This window comes from Streptopelia decaocto, assembly GCF_964273445.1.
Source record: "Streptopelia decaocto genome assembly, chromosome: 2".
Taxonomy (NCBI): domain Eukaryota; kingdom Metazoa; phylum Chordata; class Aves; order Columbiformes; family Columbidae; genus Streptopelia; species Streptopelia decaocto.
The window spans coordinates 47,315,623-47,334,233 of NC_138655.1; positions in this window are offsets into that span (position 1 = coordinate 47,315,623).

The following is an 18,611-nucleotide window of genomic DNA, read 5'->3' on the forward strand; positions in this document are numbered from 1 at the left end:
GTTTAGAGTTGTTCCTTTTTTTTTTTTTTTTGGTCTTAATGAATAAGGAATTCTGTGATCACTGAATAGCATCTAGAAGACTAAAGGAATTATGTGAATTGGAAATACTTGTAGAACTTGATTTGGAGATACAAATTTGATTGTTCAATATTGGGTTGTCCATATGATAATACACTCTCCCTTTTTGTTTCTGCAACAAAAAACCTTGATATTTCCATGGATAATCCTCATTGAAAACAAACTAAGAGAACAGGGGAGATAGCTCCACTGATTTGGAATCAAAGGGGTTCATCCATATTTTCTTACAGATTCACAAATAACTGATTTCCCATATAAGCTCAGTCATGGCACAGAAGAACCAGTAAAAACTACATCACATATTATGGTCTTCTGAAATATCCATTTGTCATTCATTTGTATTGGTAAAATCATTAGTTTATTATTGATTTTTTAACATGATTTTCTTAATGCTAACATGTATTATCTGTGAACAAGAGAAGTTTGTGCTTGTTCAATCAAGTATTTACTTCTTCAGATTTTTGTCACTTTCGTTTTCTTAGAGTTCACCTCTGCAACTGATCATTTCCCTTACTAAAGATCATAGATGTGTAAATTCAGTTTTTCTGCCTTCCAAACCACCCAGTCATTGTAGATGTAAATTTTAATGTTACTTGCATTCTGCTTGAAAGCAATGAATAAAAAGAATGCAGAGACAGACAGGAGGGGGAAAAATTCCTAAATCCTCTGAGTCAGAGGCTGTCTATTTAGAATATGTTTATTCAAAACCCATCACAATGGAGTTCTGTTCCCATGACTGGGCCTCCTCTATGTTACTGTGATACTAATAATAAATTGTTACAGGCATAGAAAGTAAAAACTTTTATGCATCCAAATGACAAGGAAACTCTGACCCTATTTTCAAAAGCACCTAAATTGCCTTCAGAGCCTGAATGCCGTTTACTTTCTTACATACAATAACACTTTTGAAAATTTTACCTAAGATATAAGAATGGACTAGCAACTGAGCCAAGACTGAGATACTGTGCATAAAGAAGCTGAAAGAAGGAGAGACAAAAATCCAATTTAAATTCATAATACATAGACACACACATATATACTTACACACATACATGTACACACACACACATCAATTGAATATACTGCACTTAAACACCGAAGGATTCTCTTTACACCGGTAATTGGCAAGTAGGCTTATGTTACAGGAAAAAAAAAACAGTGTTTCTGAGCACTAACTGGTTTTCTGAACCTTAGGAACTCATAAACTGGTTTGTGAGGCTTGCAAAACTGCAAACCACAGAAGCAACATCATAGTCCAGAAAAAACTATTTGTTCTACAATGCTTATTTGCAAGCCTTCCCACTTCCCGTACTGAGCTTCTCTGCCCTGGCAGCCACATGTGATACACTACGTCCACTGCTAAATCTCTGCTGAGCAAATTCAGAGCTGTCATAGGGTAAAACAGGTAAGTCATATGCATTAGTTAAGGTGGTCCCAGATGGCTATGGGAGACTTGCTAAATTTCTGCTCTAAATTTTAAAGCAAGCTTTAAAATATGAGAACTGGGAAAATCACTCAGTTCTTGCTAGCAGTGTGTGAACATTTGTACTATAGGAAGGCATTAAGGTGCACACTACATCTCAAGACTTTTTCGGACTTTGCTTGCTTTTTCTCACAGTTTTGATTTCTAATGTGAACTTCCCAGATTTAAAAAATATAGCTCTGTTAGAATGACCCGAAACTATCTCTGCCTTATCAAAACTCTACTGAGTAATAGTTTGATCAGGCTGAAAATGTTAATAAACCTCTCAATTAAAGTGATCACAGGTCATCATGAAACTCCAAACCAGGCAAGTTTTGCACTGCCAGACAGGGTCAGGCTTAGTTAGGATTACTCAGAGGCTGGCTCAAATTATTTCATCCAGGATTTTCCCAATAATTATATCAGGCAAGTGCTCAGCCCCACAATGGCCATAAGGTTCTGTGGTACCGCTAATTTTCAACAGAAAGTCAAGCAGAATGGATAAGGTTTTCCAAGTCATCAAGCAGGTCGTGATATTGCCACTGTCTTTAAGGAAGTTATTAATTACTTTTCCAGAAGATCTTTGTCTTAGTATTTTTCTGCAGGAAGGACTTAGATAAGAACAGACTAGGAGAGTCAAGATCAAGGTAAAACAGAAATAAAGTTAGTTTACTAGAGACATGGAGATTCTGGCAGCTATGAACTTGAGAAGTAAGGTTTGCAGCATATTATTTTAATGTATAATGATATTCTTGATTGCCCAATATTCCTAAGAGGTTTCCCTGCCTTGCAGTGTTTTTCTTTCTTAATTTTATGATCAACAGAACAGTTTCAACAATTTCTTTTAGGTGGGAAGCTCATCCCAGTTACCAGCACCACTGGGACCTACTGAATAGATCAGTAAAAGACACCTCCATAAGCTGATCCCTGAGGCAGAAGCTTTGTCTAGAGGGGACTACTGCGACCAGTCACCTTTATCACACAGACCACAGAGACTGCATTAGGCCCTAAAATCCACTTTCAGGAGTTGTTCAAGGACCAATATTGTCCTTTAAATCTCCCATTTTTGCTGACTCCCAAGATCCTAAGAAGCTACATCTTCACCTATAGCAATCAAGTCCAGCTATTGCACACTTGCTAACAGTTATTGCAGAAACTGTGATGACTGACCTCAGAATTTCAAAGCCTTAACTCTTTCTCCTTTCAACTACTTGATTCTGGATAAGCCAGCCATCAAGAAAGAGTACAATGTCCAGCCACACACCTAGGCTGCTGCCCACTGACTTTCCTTTCAAGCTGTCAACTACTAAGTAGTTCCATGTTCTTTTGACATAAGGTTGAGAGAATATTATTTTTTTAAAACAACAAATACTATTAGGACAAGACTACAAACACCTTGCAACTGTACTGTTCTATGGCGAACATATCTTCCTATATCTTATCCAAATATTTTCCAAATGGACAAGTATCTACTTCATATACTGTTTGCACAGTTTGTATTAATTAACGGCCCTTTTTTATACTGGTAGAGAGCACCAGGATTAATAGATTATGAAGATTGCTCAGCCTTGCCATTGTCTAAGGCATTAGCAGCAAATCCTGCTGGGTCTTGGTTGACAAGAATGGAAGATCATCACAGATATATGAAGAAATAAAGTTAGTATAGGTCACAACCAATGATTGACTCTTCTGAACCAAAATAAAGTTTCACTCTAAGCTCTTGGATGTTACTTTTATGATGTATTCAGGGACAACAAGGCTTGTCTGATGTCCTTATTGACTTCAATTTACAATATAGGTATTTCACCATACAATTCTGTATTTAATTCAGTCACAAAAGGCCATGCACTAGAAAGTTATTATTTACTTACACCATGCTACTGTTTAGGCACCTAATTGAGGATCTATGTAGTATACAGACATATAAAAAAGAAAACAGTCCCTGCCTCAGGCAGTTGTAGTCTGTGTGGTAAATACATCAGGTAAATACAATTGATAAATAGCACAGGGCTGGAAGACTGAAAAATAAATGCATAAAATTTATCAGAAAACAAAAGCTGCAGCTTCCTACCTTACTTCCTTCTCAGAATCAAACAGAATCACAGAATGTTAGGGATTGGAAAGGACCTCGACAGATCCTCTAGTCAAATCCTTCCTTCTTATTTGTCCTGTCTTCAGCATCCAAATCTAGCAGTTTATTTTTAAGCTCTTTTGGTATGAAATTTAATACTTTATGCTTGCATGCAGATAAATTCCATGAATAAAAATATTATAATAATATCAGATACGCTTAGAAACCATATGTATATGCATTACAGAAAACATTAAAAATTAGTGAGAAAGACTATCAGCAATCACAAGGTTTTGCATGTATTTCGGAATGCATCTAATCATGAGCACATGTAGGTGTTTTTCCTGCACATCTCAGTTCATTACATGTATACAGCTAATACATATTAATATATTTCAACATCATTATCCTATCTTATACTTGTAAGGATGGAAAAGAGGCTGGAGAATAGTAGGATAAATGAGTTGCAAAAGAAGCCTAGAGAGAACCAGGTATAGCTGAAAATAAGTGTCAGAGTGACAGTCTTAATCACTGTCCATGTTTGTACTCGCTAGAAAACTCTCCTTAATTTTCATCATAATTTTTGATTATGGTGTACGTTTCATTGCCCTGGTTATATTGATTCCAATGAGAGATGCCATTTTATAATTGATGGATGACATTAAAGAAGTACAGGCTGGCATCCAGGCCTAACAATCTTAGAAGGCCCAGTAACGAAGTTGTAGCAACTGTTACCATCCTCTCCTCCTTCTTGTTTTTGCAAGACATGTCCTTTAGAAGATCAACACCTACTTTATCTATTTGATTAGACACTGACATTTAACGCCATGTTTTTTACACATGGTGAAATGTATATGGATCGATCAAAAATAGAAATGAGAGCAGAGTGAAGGGCATGCTGACACCCCATCTATTGCTGCACTAGGGAGAAGCTCAGGCATTGAAAACATCTGTTTCCAGATGTTGCTACATTTGTAGACTGAGCTCTCTAAAGAGCCTACACGTATGAAAAGCAACTGAGGAATGACTTAACCTGCACCTATTTTATCACATAAAATAAGGCCAGGGCACAGTCTAAAGTACAGTTAAGTACTGTACCAAGATCATTGCATTCTTTTATCATTATCACACACTTAGCACAGTTTTGGCACATGCCAGACAATGTCTGGATGTGGTTTTGGGGACAACACCTTTCAGGAGCTATTCCCACTAGCTTGAAAGCTATCATGCTGAATTCTGAGTGCAGTAGACACAAGCTATGTGGACACAAGCCAGGCCATTCTGTTTGGCCTCAGGAGCAAATATTAACCTCTGAAGCACTTCATATACTGCTTAGACTTAGCTTTTTGAGGTGCAAGATATACCTGCATGATTTCCCCACCATGAGGAAATTCCCATGAAATCTACATCTCTTCATAATGACTTCTTCTAAAGAACCTTCTCCTTCTACTGAAGAAAGACTATACATCACAAGATATGTTTGAATATGAGGATGTCAAAAATCATCACTGACTGCACCATACAATCTGGACTAAAAATCACTAACTGGGATTTCATTCTACTTTTATGGATCACTTTTGTGGCTATAAGGCCGAAGGGGAAACACAAAGGTCAGGCTGAAGATGCAGAAGCAGAAGGGATTCGTGGCAGCATAGGTGTGAAGCAACTAAAGTTGCGTGAAGTGATCAGGAACAGCAATAGGATTGGTACGGCAGGTCAGGAAACAAGGCAAGGAACTCCTAAAAACAACTCTGCATGACATTGCAACCTAGAATTCAGCAGTGTTTAGCCAAAGGGTTAAATTCCAAAAGCCAGCTAGCTTTTTTGTAAAGAGCTTTGTAAGTTTTAAAGGTTTACAGGGGTTCAGCAATACACTGGACAAATGTTTGAATGGTAAACACAGCAAGCACTATTAAGCACTCAGGAACCACATCCAGCTCACTAAATTCTCTCAGCTGAAAAATTTTAGGTGAATATTAGATGTAAGCATCACCTACATACTGCACTTACTCTAAGCATCTGCTAATGGCCACTACTTGCAAGAAAATGCTTGAGTAGACCCATTATGGTCACTATATTATGTTTTAAGGTGTGCCGTGTATCTGTACATGTATGTATACATACACAAATGTAGACAGACCCACACATACCTACACACTTGTAAAAAAACACTTTGAAAAGGTTTTCTAAAGTAATCAATGTACAGGCTTTCTGTTGGAATGCCAACAACTAATAGCTGAACTTTCTAGAGGTTAAAAAAAATTTCCACCCAAAATTCAAATTAAAACTTGAAACAGAAGGTCAATGACTACAAACTAACAATCTCAGAGAACTAAGTCTTTATTCCTGATCTATTCTTGGCCAAAAGAAATGAGTAGACCAATACATTCATATTACATGCCTTTTTTATCCATGTCCCCTGCTGAGTAAATGGTAGTTAAGCACACTCGCATATAGTGTCTGAAAAGAAAATGAGCATTTTTTACTGGTTAATTTGAAGTGTAGGTGTCTGATTAATTTTAATGAAGTTATTCCCTAAGAAACTAGTTTATTAAGAGAGGCTGTAAATGTTGCTCTTCTTCCCTAAGTCTTGTCTTTTATAAATTTTCAGATATTTTTCTTGAGGTTTGTTTCTGACTTTTAAAAAAGGAATAAAGTGCTCTTTATCACCAAATCTATGTACTTTGGGGTCTGTACCACAGAGGTACTTCAAAAACTTAAAAAAAAATGATTTGAAGCCAGGAAAAAATAGAGAAACAAAGTAGTGATAGTAAATTACCTTGAAAATTACATAAATAATTTTTATCTGTTTGTCTATATATAATATTTTTACATTTTTATGCAAAGGTTGTGTGTATATCTTTGTGGATGAGGGTTTACATCTGTAATTCTGAGCAGTGGTTGTGGATATTCAGTGGCAAAATGCCTTTTCTTTCTTTGTGTAGCAAGACAGCAACCATTCTGCCTTAGTTAAATCTAAATGTCAGCGATCACGACTGATCCTGCCCAGATTTTCTGTCATCTCTGCTAACTGTGAACAGAGGGGTCAGTGTTTGGCACCCAAATTAGCAGACAAGACCAGCAACACTTTGCAAGGATACCAGGTACTTTTTAGCTGGCTGGTTTTGCTGCTCCATAATGGCTGTGAGTAGGAAGGTAAAGGGAGCTCCAGCAGCCACGGAATTCACAGGTTCCAGCCACTTGTTTCATAACATGGCAAGATTTTATCCCCTCCATGACCACATTGACTTTTTTTTTTTTTTTTTTTTTGTGGACTTTTTATGTCCCCTTAAAGAACTAGAGATATTCTTTGACTGTTCGTCTGAAAACCTGACACTTCTTTGTCTGCTCTTCCAAGGGGAGGGCTCTTTTACACTGTATTCTTCTCCAAGCTAGGACTGCCAATTACAGCTCCACCTGGGCTCAGGAATAAAAGATGTCAGACTGCAGCCTGCGTCCTTTTTTTGCCTGCTTTATACTGCTATTACATTGATTGCTCTTTGTTTCCCTGCAATTGGGGTCTTAGAATTGCAGTCCACCTCCTTCCCTCCCCCTATCAGACTCCCTGCTCCTTGTTCTAAGCTTTTTTCCTTCCCTATTCTTTATTTTTTTCTTATTTTTTTCCATTGTCACTATTAATTTTTGGCTGAGTTTTGATAAGAATCACTCACCTAGCTCTGAACCACTTTATTAGATTTTAAGCCACACTTAGAGACAAGCAAAGGTAAATGAGCAGTGAGATCAACATGGACACTGTCTTTACCATTTATTCAGCATCCTGTGTCTCATTTACACTTTGTGCTTATGACTGCTTTTAATATGATTATTCTGTTCAGTTTAGAAACCTGATGTGGATTATTCTGAACTAGAAGTGGATCTCTGCCCCTTCGTGGTCTGTTCACATCTGCCCAAAGAGCAGAGCAGAAAGCTGCAGCCAACAATGTCAATATAACCCTATAAAGATTAATAGGGTACCTGAAAAGCAACAAGGACTTTGAGTGATTTCAAGGATTCCAAAGACTCAAGAAATCAATTTCAGTGAAAATGTCCTTGCTAATTTAGTACCTGATAGTATTTGACACTTCTGTACTCCAGTAATACTGAGAAATATAAGGATGAGATTTGTGTGTGTGTCTTTTGCAATCAGAATTGCAAATGAAAATTAATGCTGTCTAAATCCATATGGACAGAAAGGTAAAGAATACCCTTCTAATACCTATCTATTAAAAACAGAAGTTAGCTCTATTATTATCTTCACATCTAGTGAAAAGAAATAAATCAGTAATGGAAAATAAATTAAGGAGACTGGCTAAATAAGAGTGTAATATTGCCTAAACTGTTAAATATTGCATATCGTATCAGAACTGCTGCAGCATTGCCTTAGCACTGAAGAACCATGTCAGGCTGCTAGAGCAAAAAAGCCCACAACTGTTTCTGGCATGAGACAATTTGGATGCTAGTAGACTTGATCTTGTCATTGTTTCATTGCACATTAACAAAGACACCAGCTCATGCTAGATGCTCAAAATAGGATAAAAGCAATCCATAAAATAAAATCTCTCCTCTGATGATGTCGTGGGTATTAAAATTCTGTTTATAGTGAAGATTTTTATATGTCCTAATTACATACTGGAACTAACTATTGTCAGTTCTGCCATGCTGAAAGAGCCTTAATGATGACATTATAGTTTGAATAGAATTTTTAAGCAGATCTAATGTAAAAAGGGATGTAATTAATCAAATTTTAAGTTTACTTGATCTAGGAATAGAAGCATACTATATCTTTCCCTAATACTGCTGCAGTCTTCGTGATGCAAACAAGGTCTAAAGTTATGTACTTTCAAAAACAAAATAGGAAAGAAAACTACAGACATCTTAGGGGGCTGCTGAAGGGACAAAATACCTAATAAGAGACACATTTATTTTTCCAGTAACTATAAAATATGTTATACATCTATTATTTTTTTCTAGGAAACATTTGTATTTCATTAGCCCTGGTAAGGTTGTTACTCAAGCCCCTTTTCTAGTGTGCAAAATAATTTGCAAATATGGGAATAACAGGGAAGGAAGCAGACAAAAAGCATTAAAGGGAAAATGATTCGATAGACACTATTGGATGTTAGATGGTACATACCAGATGTGAAAGGATCTTTTGTCAAAAAGTAGCATCATTCACCTGGCATCATTTCACTGAAAATATGATGGAGAAAAAAGGTATCATATTGGTCTTCTTTTTTTTCCCCCTTCTGCTTAGTTAAGAAAAGAGACACATAATTTCAGAGAAATCTGATAAACTTTCCATAGATTGCATATACACACACTTTGTCTAAGTACATATATTGTCCATACACACAGACACACACATACAACAGAATATGCATACAGATGTATGTATAAAACTATGTGTACAGACACATATGACCAGAAGCACACACCATTTTATTATGTATCAAGTTACATCACTGTGCAAGGAAAGAGAAAACTTTTGACCCTCAAAGAATAGCAAACATTGTGAACCTGAGCTGTATGCTTAAGTAAATGTTTTATTTTTTAAGATTAGCTATGCGTAGTACAAGTTAAAGCTTTACCATTTACATGTTTGTATCCTACCTAGCTTACAGCCTTTTCCATGTGTCTAGGCTTGTGTGAGTAGTGCAGGTTAGTCACCAAAGCATGTGGCAGCATGAGGACAAGGTAGAGCGGTGAGCAAACCCCAGCTCCCGTCTCTCATCGTAGCTAGCTGTATTCTTCTCTTCTATGTGTCGCCTGTCTTGGTACTGTGGCAAGCTGCGTTCCAATTTAAGTAAAATGTGTCTCACAAGTGAGCCTCACAGATCTATTTTATATTTGCCAGGTTCGCAGGCCTCATCTGCACTGATGAAAGCTAATGAAAAACTTGTTGAAGGGAAGAGAAAAGAGAAGCAGGGCAGTAAGAATTAATAGCTGCTATGCTGTTATGGATGGTGCCAGAAACTGCCTTTAAAAAATAATTTCAAGCTGAAATTCAGAAAGAAAGCTCTCAAACAGATACGACAAAAATACCGGGAGGTCATGTGTCATTTGTACTGTTCAAATAACCATCACATTGAAATGATGTTTTTGCCGGAAAATTGGCAGTTCCAGCAAAAACATCTACTTCTCATGAGTCGTGTGAGTAACATCTACATAGCATACCAAGAAAAAACATATTTGAAGCACAGGTGTGGGAGTTAAAATCTCTGCATTCATTACTGGATTTGCCACAGGACCTGGAGCATGTCACTAAATATTGCTAAGCCAGTGTGTCTTCATCAGCTAAATAAACACATCAAAAGGTTATTGGGCTAAAATAGAGTTGATCCCACTGAAGGCATCAGGAATCTGTTCTGGATTAGAAGTATCAACACACCTTCTGCCAGTTAATTTATGGGCATTAATGCTCATAATGTATTTTGCAGTCCTTAGAGAAATAGTCAGGCATGGAAAAAGGGCCATTCAAAGACCAAGTTTCACTGTGCTTTGTACTGATGACTCATTATTTTTCTGGGAAAGAAGGTCACTGCCTCTTGAATCATCAACAAAATGGCAGTAAACTCTGATTTCAGACTGCGTGCAGGACCTGAGGGGATGAAGGAGAGCAAGGAGACAGAGCATTTTCCAGATGATTCCTGAGAATTTTAGCCATCAGGAGAACCTGTTCTGTCTGCAAAAAAGGCTGAAGACAGAGCCCTTGTACCTTATCAACTCCAAGCCTGAGCTTCAGCATTTCTGTCCAGGTGCCCCTGTGGTTCCTGTAGTTTCATGTTACTGCTGCTGTTGCTACTGTGGTTTGTCTGAGGTATGTGGGAGTAGAAAGACCAGCTCTCCACGAGAGAATCATGCTGGACACTGTGGATTTGCAAATGAGAGGGGCTGTGAAAGGTAACTGAAACTGAAGTTTGACATCTTAGACATTGCTGCTAGAAATAAAAAAGAGGGACTGTATACCATAGGTCTTACAGTTTGCCTTGAAAAATTGGCCTTTTGTATGACTCCATTTCCTTTTGGTTTTCCATTTTACTGGAATTCTTGACCAGCAGAGTTTATTTAAGAAACTATGAAATACACCAAGAAAAGTAATTAAATCAAACCTGAAGTCATAGTTGCTAAAAAAAAGAGTATATGATGAATGATATTATCCATAAATATACTTATAACACCTTAGTTATTACTCTGTAATCCTTAAAATGATTGCACTTTAAGTGCCCTGGACTTACCAGGAGGTATCTGAAGGTGTAGTTATCTATATGTTGAACTGAGTTCAGGAACCTGTATTTCTTCCATCTGGAAACCCTTTTTTTTAAAAAAAAAAAAAAGTGTGTATGTCATCAGAAACAACAAATTCACTGTCCTGTCAGTGCCTTATTTTGTTTTAAAAGATCAGTAGTCCACATACTCATTTTTTTACAAAAAGTTTTCTCATCTGTCAGTTTCAGGTTCCCTAAACTAAGTTCTTGTCATACTCACAGCAAGGACTGGGCTCTCTGAAAACCTGATACCCACTTCTGAGGAAGGAGTTGTCATTTGCACTCCTGACTGCTTAGTTGTCATTAGTTCTTATGTGTTCTTTCGGGGCTTCAAGCCTCAGCAGTCAAACCAGTCTTTTAAGTCCAGTAGGTTCACAACGCTGAACCAGAATCTGACCTAATCATTCCCCCCTCAAGTATTTGCTAAGCAGTGGCTAAGCTTAATACACTCTTCTCTTTTCTGTGTATTTTTGCAGTCAGATGCCTCTGGAATTAGACCAACACACTCATCCAGAAAACAAACTAACGTCAGGCCACCATAAATTATTAAACAGCAGTCCAGATTTGTTAGGAAGGACAGCTACACACACACAGAAAAAAAGCTTTTTTTTTATTTGTTTAGGATCTACAGGGTAGGTTACTAATTTCACTTCACCCCCCTCCTTAGCAACTGTGAAAACAAAATATGTCACAAAATGGCATACTTAGCCTCAACATCGTTTATGTGTAAAGTGAACATAAGTGGTACATTCATCGTGTTTTCAAAAGCACTCACGGTTCTCCTTTACCCTGTGCTTTCCAACCTAACAGCACTCCTCAGGGCAGAGGCCAGACCACTGGGAAAGATAAAAGCAGGAAACAAATGCCGTGGAGATGAAGCCCTAGGGAAGCAAGATGACAGACTGCACAGCATGACCGCAATGACACGCGTTGGGACAGGAAGGTGGAGTCACACGTTGAGCCCACAACTTCTTATCCAGCCTCGTGCAAATCAGGACAGCACTGAAAACTCTGGCTGATCTAAGTTGTTTTCTCTTTAATGCTTTCTGATAGGATTTTGCATGGCAATTGTGTACCACTCTGAGTTAAGATTTTTAGTACCAATAGCAAGAGGTTTAAGCTTTATAACTTTGCATACAAAGTTGTCTAGGTCAAAACTTCATGAAATTTCAGTCCAAAATCTATTGATTTATACAAAACCTGTCTGTCTTTCCCATTTCTGGTAAAGTTCAAATGTAACAATTTCATGAGTTATACATGAAGTTTCTTTCCACCAGTTTATCTTGCTACAATATGGAAATAGGAATTAGCTTAATTCCTGTCCAGTATAGTCAGTATAAGTTCTTAAATTCAAAGCAGAATGAGGGAACTTCTGACTAGAACCTGATAAGACTAATAATACCCTTGACTTGTAATCAGACTAAAAACTCAGACCAACTAGAGAGGATGTACAATTTTTCTTTCTAGGAAGAAAGTCAGTCACACCAACTTGCATCATCACCAGGGACTGGACACCATCAAAAAAGCAGGAGAGCAGCACTCCAGCTGCCAAGGGTTGTCAGATCAGGCTTGTGTGCTCATGAAAGAAGCAGAGAACAGCTATTGTACGTTTATTTGCCACAGTGGTGTCTTCAATACCAACAACATGGTTTGCTTCAAATCCAGTACCAAAAGGGATTTTTATAAGTTTTTAAGAATTTGGGGGATTTATATAAAGATGACTGGGGAAAGGACATTTATTGTATATCTGTGTGAAATAAACAAGGAAAAGATCAGTTTGGTAGAATGGAAGGCTGAGGGGGGCATGGGAGGAGGGCATGTTTTGCATGTTTAAGGATAAAATAGGAGTGTGGAGGGGCATTTCGGGGTCTGAATTTTACTCCAGATGTTTGGAGAGAACCAAATCTTGTGGTGTCTTGTCCATACTGCCTTTTGGGAACAATATAGCCATGTCCTAAACCACGCCTCATTCTTCTGTTGGAAAGTGGTGACTGGCAAGAGCCAAGACTTAGACAGGGAGAACACCGACCATTAAGCAGATAGAAAATCAGTAGTCGGTGCTTGAGCTCATTCTCTGGTTTAGTTTATGCATTATGATTTAAGCATTATGATTTATAATTTATAATGTTACATAACACACAGCCCACAGTAATTCTCATCACTCTTTGAGATTTCCTTTCCAACTATAAAAGGGCATAGTGTACACAGGACACTGCTACTGTGCTTTGTTTCTTCCATAGTGCGGCGATTGTCTAATACTAAATACTATGTAGCTGTAGTAGTAAGCTAAGAAAACCTGGAGACAGCACAATATTCCTAAGAAATACTCCACATTTTCCATTCTCTTATGGTTTGTTGCTTTTTTTTTTTCCTATGTCAAATAAAATTCTTACTCATTTCAGTGGGAGTTCTTTTCTGAGTAGAAAAGATTCTGTTCAAATCAAGTCTTGGTGATGCTCAACTGATGTTTCCTATGCAGAACTGACAACAGTGTAAGGAAATGAAGAGCTAGTATTAGCACAAAACTTGAGTGAGCAGCATATACTTCTGATGCCACGCAGCAGGATTTGACTTGTAGGAATGCTGGCAAGAATGTCACTTCTCACTCCTCTCGAATGACCTGAGCTAAGGTTTCAGAAGTTGTATGTGTGAATGTATGTGGGCATGCACATGTGAGCCTCTGCTGATTTATTTTAAAATAATCTGTCAGATCAGATGCTGGAAAAGTATGTAAAATTATTTTCATCTAAGGAAAGAGATGAGGAATGTTCATAACTGTCCTTTTCTTGGATACCATACAAAACACTACCCCTAAATTTCTGTATGGTAAAACATTCCTATTATGAACTGAAACCAAAGTGGGTCATTTGGCTTGTAAGAGACATCATTATTTTGAGCTGTGTGCTAATTAGTTCATTTCCACTGATCATCATTAATACTTGTGGCTGCACGACTCACATAGGCCAATAATATGCACATACAGCCAAGAGAATGCAGATAAAAAACTTAGAGTGACTTAAAAAAGATTAAACACAAGCTGCAAATATGGAAACATAAGAGACCTGAAATGAAAAAGCTACATATTAAACATCAAATTTAAATCTGCTTTACAGAAGGATTAAATGCTCACTGTGGACTGTGAGAGAATCCATTTCTAATGGTGAATTTATATCAGTCCACAGGGAACCCTATCAAGGCACAGCTGACTAATGACTATCATTTTCACTTGATTTCATTAGTATTTAAGTTATAGCATGAAGTACATTCCCTTCGGTGCACTGAAAGTTAGTGATTTACATACATTCGCTGTGAAGCTTTTGCTTTAGCTAATATAAAAATGATTTGCTAGTTGAGAATGAACACTTTCTTATGCTTACCTAGGTCCACTCATTCAAAAATAAATGTTAACTTCTCATATGATTAGTGAGAAAACATTTTTGAGGCATGCTATAATAAAATTAAAACGATGCTGTGAGCCTGAAATTATTATTTCTTTCTGGATATGATGGAACACCTTTTGTTAGGCAGCCTCTAATTGTTTGTAACCAGATTTTTCTGTACAGTGTGTGTGTGCAATAAGTCTTTTTCCTCTGAGGTGTCTAAAACTGCAGTTACAGCAAAATATCGTAGACGAGCTTCAATTTATGGGCAAGTGATTGTGTGTGTCTTTATGACAATGTCTGTAAAAGAAATTCTGAAGATTTGGTCAAGATGGGTAGCTTTTGGAAAAAAGCAAGAAGGACATGCTGAAAGTAAATGGCTGCCTGGGCACTCCTTGCTGGCACCTTTCTCCCAGATTCCCCATCCAATTTTAAAGAAAGCCACTCATCCTCACCCCCAGTTTTCTGTCCCTGTTTTTTCACCTTCCATCACTGCTCACTCAGACAATATAGTCTACCAAACTAGCTGCTCCTCATACACTTCTTCAGATTTTTCCACCTTTGTAGTTTTACTTACACCTCTCTCTTTTCCATGCTACTCTTCATCTCCAGCTGCATTTCAAACTTCCTTTCACAAGTGTCTGATACCTAAAACAGGTACAAGAAGCACCACATCTGTATTTTGCAGAGAACTCCATTCACACTAAGTTTCTTCAGAATAACCTTTCCTCCTGAGCCTTTTTTGTTTAGACCATGCAAATAGGCAGCAGAGAGACACTGTTAAGTAAATTATACTCCCTATTAGTATTAACAGCAAAGTCCAAACCCACTATATACATGACACTATCCTAATTAAATGCTATTCTCCTTTTTTCTTTATTTTAATGGGGCTACAGGAAAGATTGCAAGACTATGCTTAGGTAAGGAGGTATATCTGTAAAACATCAGATCTATATGCATAAAAACTTCAGGAAGCCCTGAACCTATAGTTATGTTCAGAGACACAAAGGAATCAAATCCAAAGCAGAGTTTGAAGTGGTGGCTCATGACCGCATGCTAAGACAAGCCAGCAAATAAACGGAAACCAGCCTCAAAGGTTGTGCGGAAAGGGAATGAGAGGGTAACACTCTGTGTTTGCCATTTATAATCACATGCTGTAAATCCTGGCCACACAGGAAAGGTCCATGTAAAACACCTCTGATTTGTGTTATTGTCATCAATTACATGTGTCAGCCAGACAGCCCCATCAAAACTGGAATGCTGTAAATAGACACTGAGAGATGAGACCACGTGCCAAACAACTGACAGGCTAAATAGACAGGGTGGAAAAGGGAAACAGAAGAAGGGTTGCTATTCCTGTGTTTTACCTGGGGTACTGAAGTACAGAAAACTTAAACAAATTGTTCGAAAGATGTAAATGTAAGACAGAAGAAAGCTGCAAACTCAGGTCTCCTACTTTATAGCCTTTTGCATCAGCCCACTAGTTTTTTCCATCCTCTTCTTTATTTTCCTTCTATGTTTAGATTTTATATTTCTTTTGATTAATGGAACTATTCAAGGTTCAATTATTCTAGTAATGGAGCATGCATGAATGAAGACCATGTAGGATGAAAGTTTTACTTGACTTTTTTTAGGATGAATACATCAAGTTAAAATGGACCTTTTTCCAGATCAGCTGCTGCTTCTCTCTACTGCTTCGATGCTCTTGACAGAAGATTGCTGCTTCAGCAAAAGGCTTTGAAGTTTATTCTAAGAAACTGGTGTGTTTGTGCATGTACCTTCTAACTGGAGATCAGACTCCAAAATGAGGACCGTCTGTGACTGTGCTTCTCTTGGCCAGCAGAGGCAGGACTTCCAATTAGCCCTTCCAAGCTTTTATAAATCATGGTGCAGATTTGTCTTGGTTTAGGGACTGGACGGATCATAAGCAAAAGGTCAAAAAACAGGTTTCCAACACTACAAACACAAAAAGTTACTGCAAACTTCCAGTATACAGAAAGCATAAATACACTTCAGTGAAATCATGCTGAACGTCCCCAAGACCATGAAGAAAGCATTGTTTTATCCATTTGATGTTGGCTTCTGAGGATACTGTGAGTCCAGCAATTCCTTGTTTACTTAAATGTTCAAATCTCATTATAATATTTCAGTAGGTCTTTAATTTCTAAATCCAAGCATACACATGCTTGAGCCTTTACTGTGCTGTAGAGTTCAGCTGAGACAGTAGTTCTGTCTCACAATTCTGTCTGCTAGCAAACGCCCTTTAGCACCTTCAAACACTGCATTTCCCTTTGAATTATTTGCAATACCACTGAGTCGTCTGGAGCTTGTTGTCTACCCCAGCAATTCTATTTCAAAAATAAAGTGCAATATTTTATATTAAAAAGAAGTCTCTGAAAATAAAGACTGCCAATATGTCATGCATGTTAAATCATTTTGAAAATTCTGACCTCAAACACAATGTATTATTAGTTAAGCACAAAAAAATTAATTATTTTAGCCTACTGTTATTTTGCCAGCCCTTGAAGTTGGAGTTAAGTGAAGGGTGTGAAAAATAAAATAGTTCTAAAATAGTTTCAGTGACTCTGCTCACATTGACTGTTGACTGCTCTTCGAATTTCAACTTAATCTATTAATAAGAGAATTTGTGAGCAAAATATAAACTATCCTTGAGGGGGGAAAAATGTAAACAGAGCAGACAACTAGATGGATTTTATGAAAATGTAGTTGTTAACTGAAAGTATTTCTCTTCTTTCCATATCCATGATTAGCTGAAACCTTTACATCTCTATTACATTTAATCATTTCACTTTCTGTCTATATGAAAGATCAGATTCAGGTCAAAACTTCAGATAAAAAAATATTTTCCCTATTATCTGCAAATCAGTGCATTATTGAAAGTGGCAAGCTATGTGAATAAGCACTGCCTGAAAGTGCCACTAGGGAGGAAGAAAAACTAGCAAACAGAAAGGTTTTTTTAACAATTCAGAAGTCAAAACAGAGATTGAGTTTCTCCAGTGCCTGGTTTTGCTTAGTTTGTTTTGTTTTTCCTTGCAGAATCCAGGAAGAATTTCATTCATTTGTAAAGTGTGTTGAACAGCACAGCAAGCTCTAAATGGTTGAAAATGCTACCTATTTGTTTAAACTGTGATTAACACTCTGCAGAACTCAGGCTATCCAAATCTTGATGATTAATTGAACCGCATTTAATTTGCCTATTGTATTTGCAATAAAACAGACTAAAATCTTACAGTAAAGTACTTAATCATGATTAACAGTATCTCAGCAAGTCTGTGGTTCTGGGTAAGGTGATCCTGTAGCTAACAGCCTGTGGCTCCTCTAGGCCAGGATCAGTGAGGAAAGTACCTATTGCTGAGAAAGTTCAGGAAATTTATCAGAATCTGATCTCAAACCAGTAGGAGGCTTGTTTATCCATGAGACCTAGAGTAGGCTTTTCTGCTTTTTCCATAATGTGTAGACTGCTGTTGTTGCATTCCCTGGGATTTGTTTGGGTGGACCTTTGTGAAACCAAATCTATATTTTGAATATTCTGTTGTTCTCCAATGCTTATAAACAAAGAAACAGTAAAGATTAATGATACTAATTATTTTTTTTATTCCATAATCAGGTAAATAAAATACTGCTCTTTCTACACCTCTAGATCCCTGAGTTTTATGTATTATAACTTATCAGAAGTTGTCAATCATGTGAAACATGTTTTGTCTTACATCTTCTAAAACCCTGGAATTCCTGGTAGGTGGTGCTTTATACTAGCTTGACACTCAAATTCATAGCCAAACAGTCTATATTAAGTCAGGTTAGAATCAACAGTTGGATGAGATTTTCCCACTGTTGATAAGAAAGTGTCATGCAGTTGTTTGGAGCTTTGGGCTGGATTTTTCATGGTGGAAGTCCCTGTGCCAACTATTATCTTTATTCCATCCATGGATGTTGTTCCTGCCAGCTTAAAGCAGAGAAGTCAGAATGACCATTGAATACCATGTCAGGCCTAACCTTAACTGAGAGGGACTTTACTAACAGGATAAACTGTTGGCTAAAGAGGAATACCACCTCCTTAGAGACAGCCATTTAATATTCTCAGATAAAAACACTTTCAAAAATTTTGGTGAGTTGTAACAGTGTTCATGCAAATGACATCCATGGACCTTTGGCTGCTGTGACAATGTCACAAACTATATAAAATCAATCACTGCTTTATTCTACCAGACAGTAATAAGCATGTAATTATATTGTAATTAAAAAACAATTATTCACTGGCATCTACTGAAGACGTCTTTAATGGTAATTCTGAGTGAGACTACCATGTAATTTGTAGACAGAAATAAGCGTGCAAT